Source organism: Setaria viridis, chromosome 9, assembly GCF_005286985.2.
Source record: "Setaria viridis chromosome 9, Setaria_viridis_v4.0, whole genome shotgun sequence".
Taxonomy (NCBI): Eukaryota; Viridiplantae; Streptophyta; class Magnoliopsida; order Poales; family Poaceae; genus Setaria; species Setaria viridis.
This window is the reverse complement of record NC_048271.2, coordinates 19,294,415-19,304,132: the sequence shown is the minus strand read 5'-3', so window position 1 is coordinate 19,304,132 and position 9,718 is coordinate 19,294,415. Positions and strand designations below refer to the sequence as shown.

At 45.9% G+C, this 9,718-nt stretch overlaps 1 pseudogene; it reads left to right on the top strand.

Annotated features, from left to right (window-relative positions):
• The first annotated feature begins 305 nt into the window (after positions 1-305).
• On the top strand, positions 306-1,036 carry LOC117835417 (WAT1-related protein At5g64700-like; annotated as a pseudogene).
• Positions 1,037-9,718: the final 8,682 nt, after the last annotated feature.

Genomic DNA, 9,718 nt, shown 5'->3' with positions numbered 1-9,718 from the left:
GGACCGCAACCATTGGACTGAGTCTTGCTTGCCGTCGTACTTGGTGATACATAGAGGTTTAAACTTGTCGGGTAGGATCATCTTGCGTACTTGTTTTGAGAAGGTGGGGAACCCATCAGAATCTTCTCCCAAGTACTCAACTTCTTGTTCGCGTTCGCGGCGGCGCCCTTCAATGATTGTACGAGCATCGCGGTTGTTGTTGAGCTTATGACGGAGGTCGCGTGTTGGTTCAAGCTCTGGATGGGGCTCACGGTAGCCACGACTTCCCGAGGGTCATCGCCTTCTACGCCTTCTACGCCGCCTGACCATCCCTCAGCCCCGTCAACCACCACCGTGCGTTCAACACCGGATCTGCCCAAGCATCGAGGGCTCCTAGCCGGGGGACGTGGATAACAGGAACGTTCCTCATGGTGCTTGCCATGGTGACCTGGTCATCATGCAGACGGCGCTGCTCAAGGAGTACCCGAACAAGATGCTCGTTACAACATTGCAGTGTGTGTTCAGCGTGGTTCAGTCGTTCGTCGCAGCCGTGGTGGCCGAGAGGGACTTCTCCAAGTGGAAGCTCCGGCTCGACGTCAGCTTGCTCGCCGTCCTTTACACTGTAAGAATGATTGCTTATTGTTGCTTGGATGATTCTGCTAGTAGTTTAATTTCAAATACTGCAGTCAATTTCTAAATACAAAAATTATATATTCGTCTTTGTTGCTGCATTTGGACGGACCAACTAACTCAATGCATCATCTGACAGGGGTTTGTGGTGACGGGAGTCGGCTACTACCTGCAAGCATGGTGCGTGGAGATAAAAGGCCCTGTCTTCCTCGCCGTCTGGACCCCGCTCTCCTTCGTCTTGACAATATTCTGCTCCTCCTTTTTCCTTGGAGAGATCGTTCACCTGGGCAGGTAACTAATCTGATTTAATGACAGCAGATTTGCATTGCATCCATCTTTCATGAATATATTTATGAAGCTTCGGCATTTTACGGCAGCATTTTTGGGTGGAATCTTGCTGGTCTTCGGCCTCTATAGTTTGTTGTAATGTGGGTAAAAGCATGGAGAATAAAGTGAGCAGAGTGGTGAATGCGGTCAATGGTGGGCAAGATAATTCAGAGCACAGAAGACATCATGGAGAGAACGAGTACAAAGAAGATCCGGAGGAAGTAACAACATCAGCATTGGCGATTGAACGAGTGTGATTATGTTCCGATAAAAACAGATTAAAGAAGTGTGCTCTCATGTTAGTACTTTTTCCGCAGATAATGTAAAATTCACCTGTTGACGAACAGCGTACTTCCAGCTCTAACCAACAAATATTACAGTGGCATTTTTTTTATGGAGATGTTAAATTAATTTTTATGAAAATGAACTATCTGATATCAAGAAAGAGAATAATCAACAGGAAATTGACTGACCATAGTCAGGTCGTTTAGGGCATGTGAGTAACACAGAAATTTAACATGGATTTTACTAAAAAAAATTGTAAAATCTTGTGGTCACGAGATTTAGAAACAAATTTCATATATGGCACGTCTTATCCAGTGACCAAAAGATCATACCTCCCTTGGTCCAGAGTAGAGAGAAGAACTAAGGCCATCTCGCATCTTCTTCTTATGCCGCCACCAATCGTGTTGACCTCTAATTTTCTTTGCCCACTCCTCCTGCTGCTCGAAATTTCTTTCTGCCGATTCTTCTCTTCTTTGTTTCCTGAAACTTTTGTTACCTGGCTAATGGTAGCAGCAAGGGCATGTTTGAATGGTTGAAATTCAGATTCTGAAATTCTAGAGAAATTAAATCCTCAAAACAAGCCCCAAGTAGTAAGTAATCTGCCTTTTTTATGTAGACAAGCATGCACAACTATAAGCCACGAACCAGGCATTATCATTATCGCTATCTTCTCTTGTTTTTTTCTGACAATTGAGCGTTCTCTGCTATAATTTGTTGTGCAGAGGTAAGTGAGGTTGATTTCTACCGAACTGTGGATGTTACTGTTTAAGCATGGGGATTGTTAGCGCTCGTTATTGCTACCTTTTAGTAAGTGGTGTTTTTGAATTAATTCTTATACTAACCCGCCACTTAGCAAGTGAAATATATGTTGTATATTGAACTATATTGCAAAATGGTAGGCAGACGACTCCTGTATGAGCTTTATTTGGACCTGCACTTTGGACAACACAAAGAACCTACACGAGGATTATGAGCACCGGCGATAGGCAAGAGAGGTTGTGTTGATCAGCCGCCAATAGGCTGATCGGCCTGGCCCATTTCACCCTCCAAATGCATCCATATTTGATAAACCATCATTGCAGTTGACTTAGAGGCGAAGCATGTGCAAGTTCATCTCGTGGTCAAGCCCAAGGAAGCTCATGATTAGAAGGTCAAAAGATCAGCATGGGGCGAATTTCGTGTCAAAATTATATGGTTCATAACGATCAATATAGGGTGAGCCGATCAGCCCAAGAGACCCAAACTGATTAGCCTAGCTCTTTTCTGGCTCCATTCAAGGTGCCTTTTGTCCCATAGTACCTCTAGACCATGAATACCCCCATTCTCCATCGGGAAGCAGATCCATCCACCAGAGATCGGCGAAATAGAGGGACACACCACAGGGAGTTGAGGGTCGCTGCAAATCTTTAGAGTTATCTAGGAGATAGTTTAGGCCAAATCCTAGCTATCATAACCTCCATGCATGGTTGTGCCATGGCAAAGTTTAGGAGCCAATAGTAGATCGTCAATGATATGAACTCGGAGGTGATGGTCTAATACATATTGTGTGAGCAATGTTCTTCGTGTCATCCAATCTGTTAGCGATTCGATGCCTCCTTTTATACTTTCTACTATCATGAATATGCTTATTCCTTATTAGTTTAATGCTAGGTTAGACTACATAGCATGCTTTATGTAATCATGGTGATTAGATCTGGTATGTTCATCCTTCATGATAGAGAGACATCTTCACTTGTGGTCGTACCCTTAAACTGCATGCACTGATAGGGGGATCGTGACAGGGTCTGCTTTCCGTGTAAGGTGAGAATTTTTGAGAGGTTGATCGGAGGTAGTAGTTTAAAGATTGCTTTGGATGAGATGCATGATGTGCTTCCTTTTTGGCTAGAACTACAACTAGAAGCTGTAGCCTCTTGTTGCTCTTGGTGGTGTTATCTCGTATATATGTGTGAATGTGATCTACCCTTGTTCAAACCATTAGTCTTTAAATCTGGTTTGCCTTTATATGCAATCTACGCTTCATGTTAGGATTGATCCGTTAGATTAGATGGAAAATCCTAGCCAATTCACTGTCGATCCACGGATTGATAAACCTGGGATGGAATACTCTAAGAAAAAAGTTACAATTAATCCATGCACTTGTGGTTCACAACTTGCGTGCTACCGCCAACAATGGTATGGGCAAGAACGACGGCTGCAATGGAAACCACGTGTGGCTGCTAGTAGCAGTGAGCAAACAGTCATCCCGAACCCCGAAGAGCATAGTTCTGTGCTCGCGTAGCTCCGAGTCCGAGGAGGGTAATCCAGTGGTGAGCATGCAAGAGCAGCCCCGACATTAAAAATGGCCTAAGAGGAGGGGTAGAACACGATCAGCGGTGAAGATGACTACACCGGCGACGAGAGGAGCATAGGAACTAATAGGATGGATCTAAGGTAGGGGAAGCAGATCCGAACCTAGGAAAGGGTTGATCCGGCGAGCGAAAGACCGAGGCAAACATCGACGGTGACAGGAGAAAACGACCTGCTCGCGCGGGGAGCGAGGAGAGAGGGAGGAGAGGAGGAGGAGGATGGGAAGGTTCGGTGGACTTGGTGTGGCGCTAGGCTATCACCCCAGACCGCGGTCATAAGAGAGGCGACACAGGGAAGGAACCTTTCATGATTAAAAGCGTTCGTAGCGAATTGAAAATATTTTTGTGGACAAGTGACTAAAATATCCTCATATCAGAACCCTTAGCCCAACAACTTTCTGCAGTCCACATGGATTTTCCGTGCATTCTTGCAGCTAAAATGGTGCCACGATGTCGTCACTTCTGGTGGTGGACCAATTAATGTGTTGTCTACTTGCGCTATATCGTTTTTAGCTCCTTTGAAGACTGCAAGCAAGAAAAATAAAGGAAAAAAACAAAAGCCACTGCATAAGAAAACAGCATCTAATAGAATTTGGGGAAATTTGTCCGTGGCACACTCCCAAAGCTTGGTTCTGTGCAGCACACATCGCGCGAAAGCCGATTTAGAGGGTGTTTGGATACCCTGCTAAATTTTAGCACCTGTCACATCAGATATTTAATACTAATTAGAAGTATTAAATATAGTCTAATTACAAAACTAATTGCACAGATGGAGTCTAATTCGCGAGACGAATCTATTAAGCTAATTAGTCCATAATTTGACAATATGGTGCTACAATAACTATTTGCTAATGATGGATTAATTAGTCTTAATAGATTCGTCTCGCGAATTACACTCCATCTGTGCAATTAGTTTTGTAATTAGCTCATGTTTAGTCCTCCTAATTAGTGTCCGAACATTGACCCTACTAAAGTTTAGCACCTTATATCCAAACACCCCGTTAGTCTCTAGCAGACCGGTCCACAACACACCAAACCAAGTAAACTAATCATTTTCAGCTGAGAAAAGAGGTAAAAAGACCATTTTGCCCTTGGCCCCACCTGTCGTCTCCTTCTCCCTCTTCTTTCTCTTCATACTATTTTCCCTTCTCCGGCTTCTCCTTGGCCTCTCCTTTTCTCCTTACCAATAACTTCTGCAGGCGAGAGGTGAGAGAGTGAGCCCATCCCGACGATGAGCATTGGGGGTGCGCTCGTGGAGAGAGCCTGTCCTGGTGGTGAGCATGGGGGCTGCGCTGCCAAGATGGAGCTTCGAGCGACGAGCGGTGGAGGAAGCGTGGGGGTGGCGCTCATCGGTGCAGCCGAGATGGAGCTTCAGGCGGGAGCAGGAGGAGGAAGTATGGGAGCGGAGTGCGCGGGGGCACATGGAGGAGCGCCGGCGGGAGCCGTGCCGCCCAAGCTCCATATCGCCGCCGGCCACCATGAGCGGCGCAGCCCAAGATCCCCACCCCCGCCGGCTGCCGCAGGTGGCACAGCTCGAGCTCCACACCACCGCCGCCAGCCTCTCCGCCCGAGCTCCACGCCCCCACCGGCCACCGCTAGCCGTGCCGCTCAATCTCCTCGGCGCCGTTGACCGAGAGGGAGGGACCAACGGAGTGAAGAGAGGAGGAAGAGGGAGGGGAGAGGGAGAAGATAACATGTGGGCTCCATGAAAGGTAAAATGGTCCTTTTACCCATCCTCTCAGCTAGAAATGATTATTTTATTCGGTGTGGTGTGTTGCGTACCAAACCAGATTTTGCGGATTTGTTCAGCACAAAACTGCACTTTGGAGGTGTCCTGCAGACCCCTACTTGGAGGTGTCCTAGAATTTGATATTAGCGCGTCAGAAGGCAGGTGAGGTTGGCAATAAATCCATGCGGGTACCTAGGAGTTTTGTTCCATCGCTGTCAGTGTTGGTAAAATTCGCATCAGAAGAAAAAAGAATAAGTGAAAAATGGTCGGATATATTTATAGCCAGAGAAAAAGTACCATACCAATGATGAAAATTTATGTACGGATATACCATACCAATTATGTTGTCCAGCACGAGATTGGCAGGGTAAAGCTCTCGATCCATGTCCATGCGGTGGGGCCGACCAAACAGGCAAACGGACAAACAGTGTTGCCAAGATGTCAACACTATGACAATCCACGGTCGCATTCCTGCCCGCTTCAAATGCCCCTCTCTTGAATTCCAGGTTCCAGCAAATGATGAAGCAGCCTTCATCGCTTCATTCTTTCGTTTTTCCTTTCCTTTCGTTCTTCCTTCCTTTACCTTGTTTCTTCTCCGCCCTCCTCGTCCACCCAGTAGTGACCTTGATACTCGTTTCAAACTTCGTTCCCTCCACCACCTTAAATTTGCCCCAGCTCACCTCCATATGTGGCCAATGGCGGCATCTAGCAGCCTACGGAGACCTTAACTAATGTCTCACAACGCCGTCTGATGCTACCACAACTAGCAAATTTGGAATACCCTTGGCATGTATATTCCTACAACTTCAGTGAAGAGAAGCTGAACCCGGAGGGGTGCCCTGAGAACACAGGTGCAGCGCAGACGCGCGGCAGAGCGGGGGTTGTGTTCTCAGGTCACCCCTTTGGGCTGCTGCTCTTGATTCGGCCGCCAGTTTGGAATAGCACTCCGGTTCATTTCGGTTTGTAATCTGAGCCCCAAATATTGGTCGCCACAGAATTCGCCGGCTGCTTGCATTTTGTATTTCTGTTTTAAGTGTTTTCTTCTCCATCCATTTCCTTGATTTCCTTTGCCAATTGTACTCAATCATAGGGTTCTGGGGCTCAGATCCCATTTTCCTGAAATCCGCTCGAGCTGATCTGTGATCTCAATGACTGGAAATGTCATTTGCTGGATAAGAACAATGTCAATGACAATTTATATTAGGCTTTCTTTGAAAATTAGGCTTTGTTTGGTTTTGAGCCAAACGATGCATGAAAAGCCATGATAAATTCTGACATGGCAAAAACACAGCGATAAATTAAGCTACCAAAGTTTTGCCCAGAGCTGGCTTTAGAAACAAACTGGAATGTCATAAGGTGGAATCTTACCCATGAAACTTTTATAATGCAAGATATCTTTTGGTATTATTAGGAGCAGCTCTTATGCAAATATCTTCAAATTCTTCCAAACTAAGTCACATTATCACTCAGCAAAACCGCATACGTACTGTATCCTTGCATTCCTGAAACCTAGTGGTACAGTTATTACTTTAATTTCCAAATTACGAGTGCAGACCTGCTCCCCTGGACCTACGCAATGGATAGAATAGTCACAAAGAACAAATGTGCCACTACCTCCTCATAATGCATGCATGCATGCAAGGGACATGATCAATTAGGCGCGGTATATTGTATAGATAATGCCATAAAAAATTACTCAGACAGCTTTTCCAACAACTATGAAGGCTTTTGCATTACATAATTGCCTCACCATCACGTAATAGAATGGCACATGGGAAAGACATCGCAGACCAGATCATGGACCACTTTTATTCATCTTGGCCAAGTTCTGTTGTCAAAGATTTCCCATCAGGTTTTCTCCTTTAGTGAGAGATTTACCATCAAGCAGGTTGCTCCTACCAACTACATCTAGTCTCTAGAGTAACACCTCTTGTGTATGTAAAGTAATAGTATATATTTCGTTTGCTACCTATCATCAGGAATCCACTGTTAGTTTAGATTACGCCAAAGCAGCTTATTACAGCAGAAAAGACCCTGTAAGTAGCCTACTAGCCTAATATCCTGATATATGGATGTGCAAGGGCCACATACCTCCAGTAATATGTGCTTCTAATCTTCAGATCAATTCTTGATGAAGATGGTAATCCTATATATGTTGGTGCTAGCTTGGATGCTGGAAGCATATGAGATCGATTCCTGATTGGGTCATCCTAGGTTTGTGCTAAGCTTGGCCACATATCTGGTGGGCTGATGAATCGAAGTCTCATAACAAAAGTATAGCACATATACATATGAACTTCCGGACAACAGCCACAGACAGTAGAGCTCGATGCTATCCAACGGTGCTGTGCCAGTATCAAGGAAATAGACCACAGCAAATCCGGTCATCAACTCCTGCAAGTAAAGTAGCGTGGCATTGTAAGAAAAAAAACAAAGGCACATTCAATAGGTATCCTGAGGTAGTAGATTGGTTAGTGGGGGATCGTCGGATCTGGAACTTGAAGGTAAAAACGAGGACACAAGATACAGATTTATACAGGTTTGGGCCGCTAGAGTAGTGTAATACCCTACGTCCTATTTGGTGGAGTATATTACGCCCTGGGCTTGGGTGTTGTGTAGCCTGATTGTCGGCTATTGATGATGGTTCTGAGTCTGCCGCTCTAGGTGTCAGTGTTTTAGACCGGCAACCTGCCTAGGGGGTACCCTAGGTGGTCTTTTATGCGGTAAGGGCCGTCGAGAATCAAGGAGTTGATGGTGACGCAAGGAACATGATTTAGACAGGTTCGGGCCGCTAGATCGCGTAATACCCTACGTCCTGTGAGTTTGGTTGTATTGATCTTAGATGAACGGGAGTTGTTGTTTGAGGGGGTCCCTGCCCACCCTTATATACTCGGGAGGGCAGGGTTACAAGTCTGAATCCTAATCGAGTACAATTACAGAGTTCTACTCAGTGTGGTCCGAGTAGTTTCCTTATGCACACTTAACTAGTCCGAGTGGGATACGCCTATTGCTGCGTAGCCCCCTTGTCTTGATCGTGGAGGAGTACGTCCCTTGGTGGGCAATCCAGGGCCTACTAGTGGGCCTGGGGTGCATGCCCGACAAGTCCCCGAGTACTTTGTAGTCATGCGTCACAGTCACGAGTACTGCGGGCACCATCCGAGTAGTTCTTCGTAGTGATTGTAGTGTCCAAAGTGCTCGAGTACTGTCGCATGGCTGGAAGGTACTCTTATTGTTCCTCTGAGTTGCTTCTGTTCCAAGAAATTTTTATATGGTAGTGCGATGATAATCGCACTCCATATGGAGTAGCCCCGAGCCTTAGTTTGAGTTGAAAACTCAAGCTTAGGGTCAAATCTGTTCTTTGGTTGTTTTCCTCTGGTAGTCTGAAAAAGAAAACTTTGTCCATCAGGTACGGTACCCGCAGCCCCCGAGCACTTAGGCGATTTTTGTCAATGAAGTGGTCAAAGCCCGTTGATTTGAGTAGCCGTTGTGATATGCACCCGCTAGGGTTGATTCCCGATCTTTCGATAAGAGGCGTGGGATAACTCGATTGGTGGATGGAGACGACGTTCACGGCCTGACTACAGCCTTCCAAGCTGCGCCTTAGCAACCGATACACCACCTCCAATGGCTGCCGCGATCTTATGGAGCGCGTCACCCGGCCACTAGGGCACTCGTCCTGCAAGCAATCGAAGAACAAGCAAGAACAAGTATAACAAGCAACTCAATTGCAAATATAGAGATGGAAACCAATCTGAACTCACAAAGTTGGGGTTCCGAATCGAGTAGAACAGATGGTCTAGTCGACACACGCGTCTACAAGGAAGTAGCAATGGCTAAACTTACATCAAAACAAAACCCAATCTGTTCGTGGCGGCTCTAATCCTTATTAATACCTAGGAGGATGACTAGGGGGGTGTTGGGGTCGTGCTCCAATCCTAGGACATGTCCCTAATGGACCCAACTTGATACACGGCCCATTGGGCCAAAATAAGGCGACGCAGCACCTTTGGATAGAAAACCTCTCAGTAGTATTTCGATGATTGCGGCCGACTCAGAGAAGATATGGATATGATTCTAGATCCATATGAAAATAGACTTCATAAGGATTCCAAGGAGTATTTAAACACCTAAAACGGAGTCCGGATGAGGTCGTGGCAGCCGTTGCAAGTTGACACAAAGCTGCAGTCCGAATCCAGCCCCAAAACATATTGGATTGGAACTCTTTCTTTCCTTGGGCCAAAAGTGACGTGGTGGCCTGGTGGAGGATGTTAGGAATACTTGGACTTGGCCCTCAATCTACTTCTTTGGTCCTCCATGCCTTCCATGTGTGTTTAACACTATTTTTGATCCATGTACGTATTTCTGAAATTGACAACGAATACACATCATGTGCAGCATCAATTTATCAAATGTGTCACATATA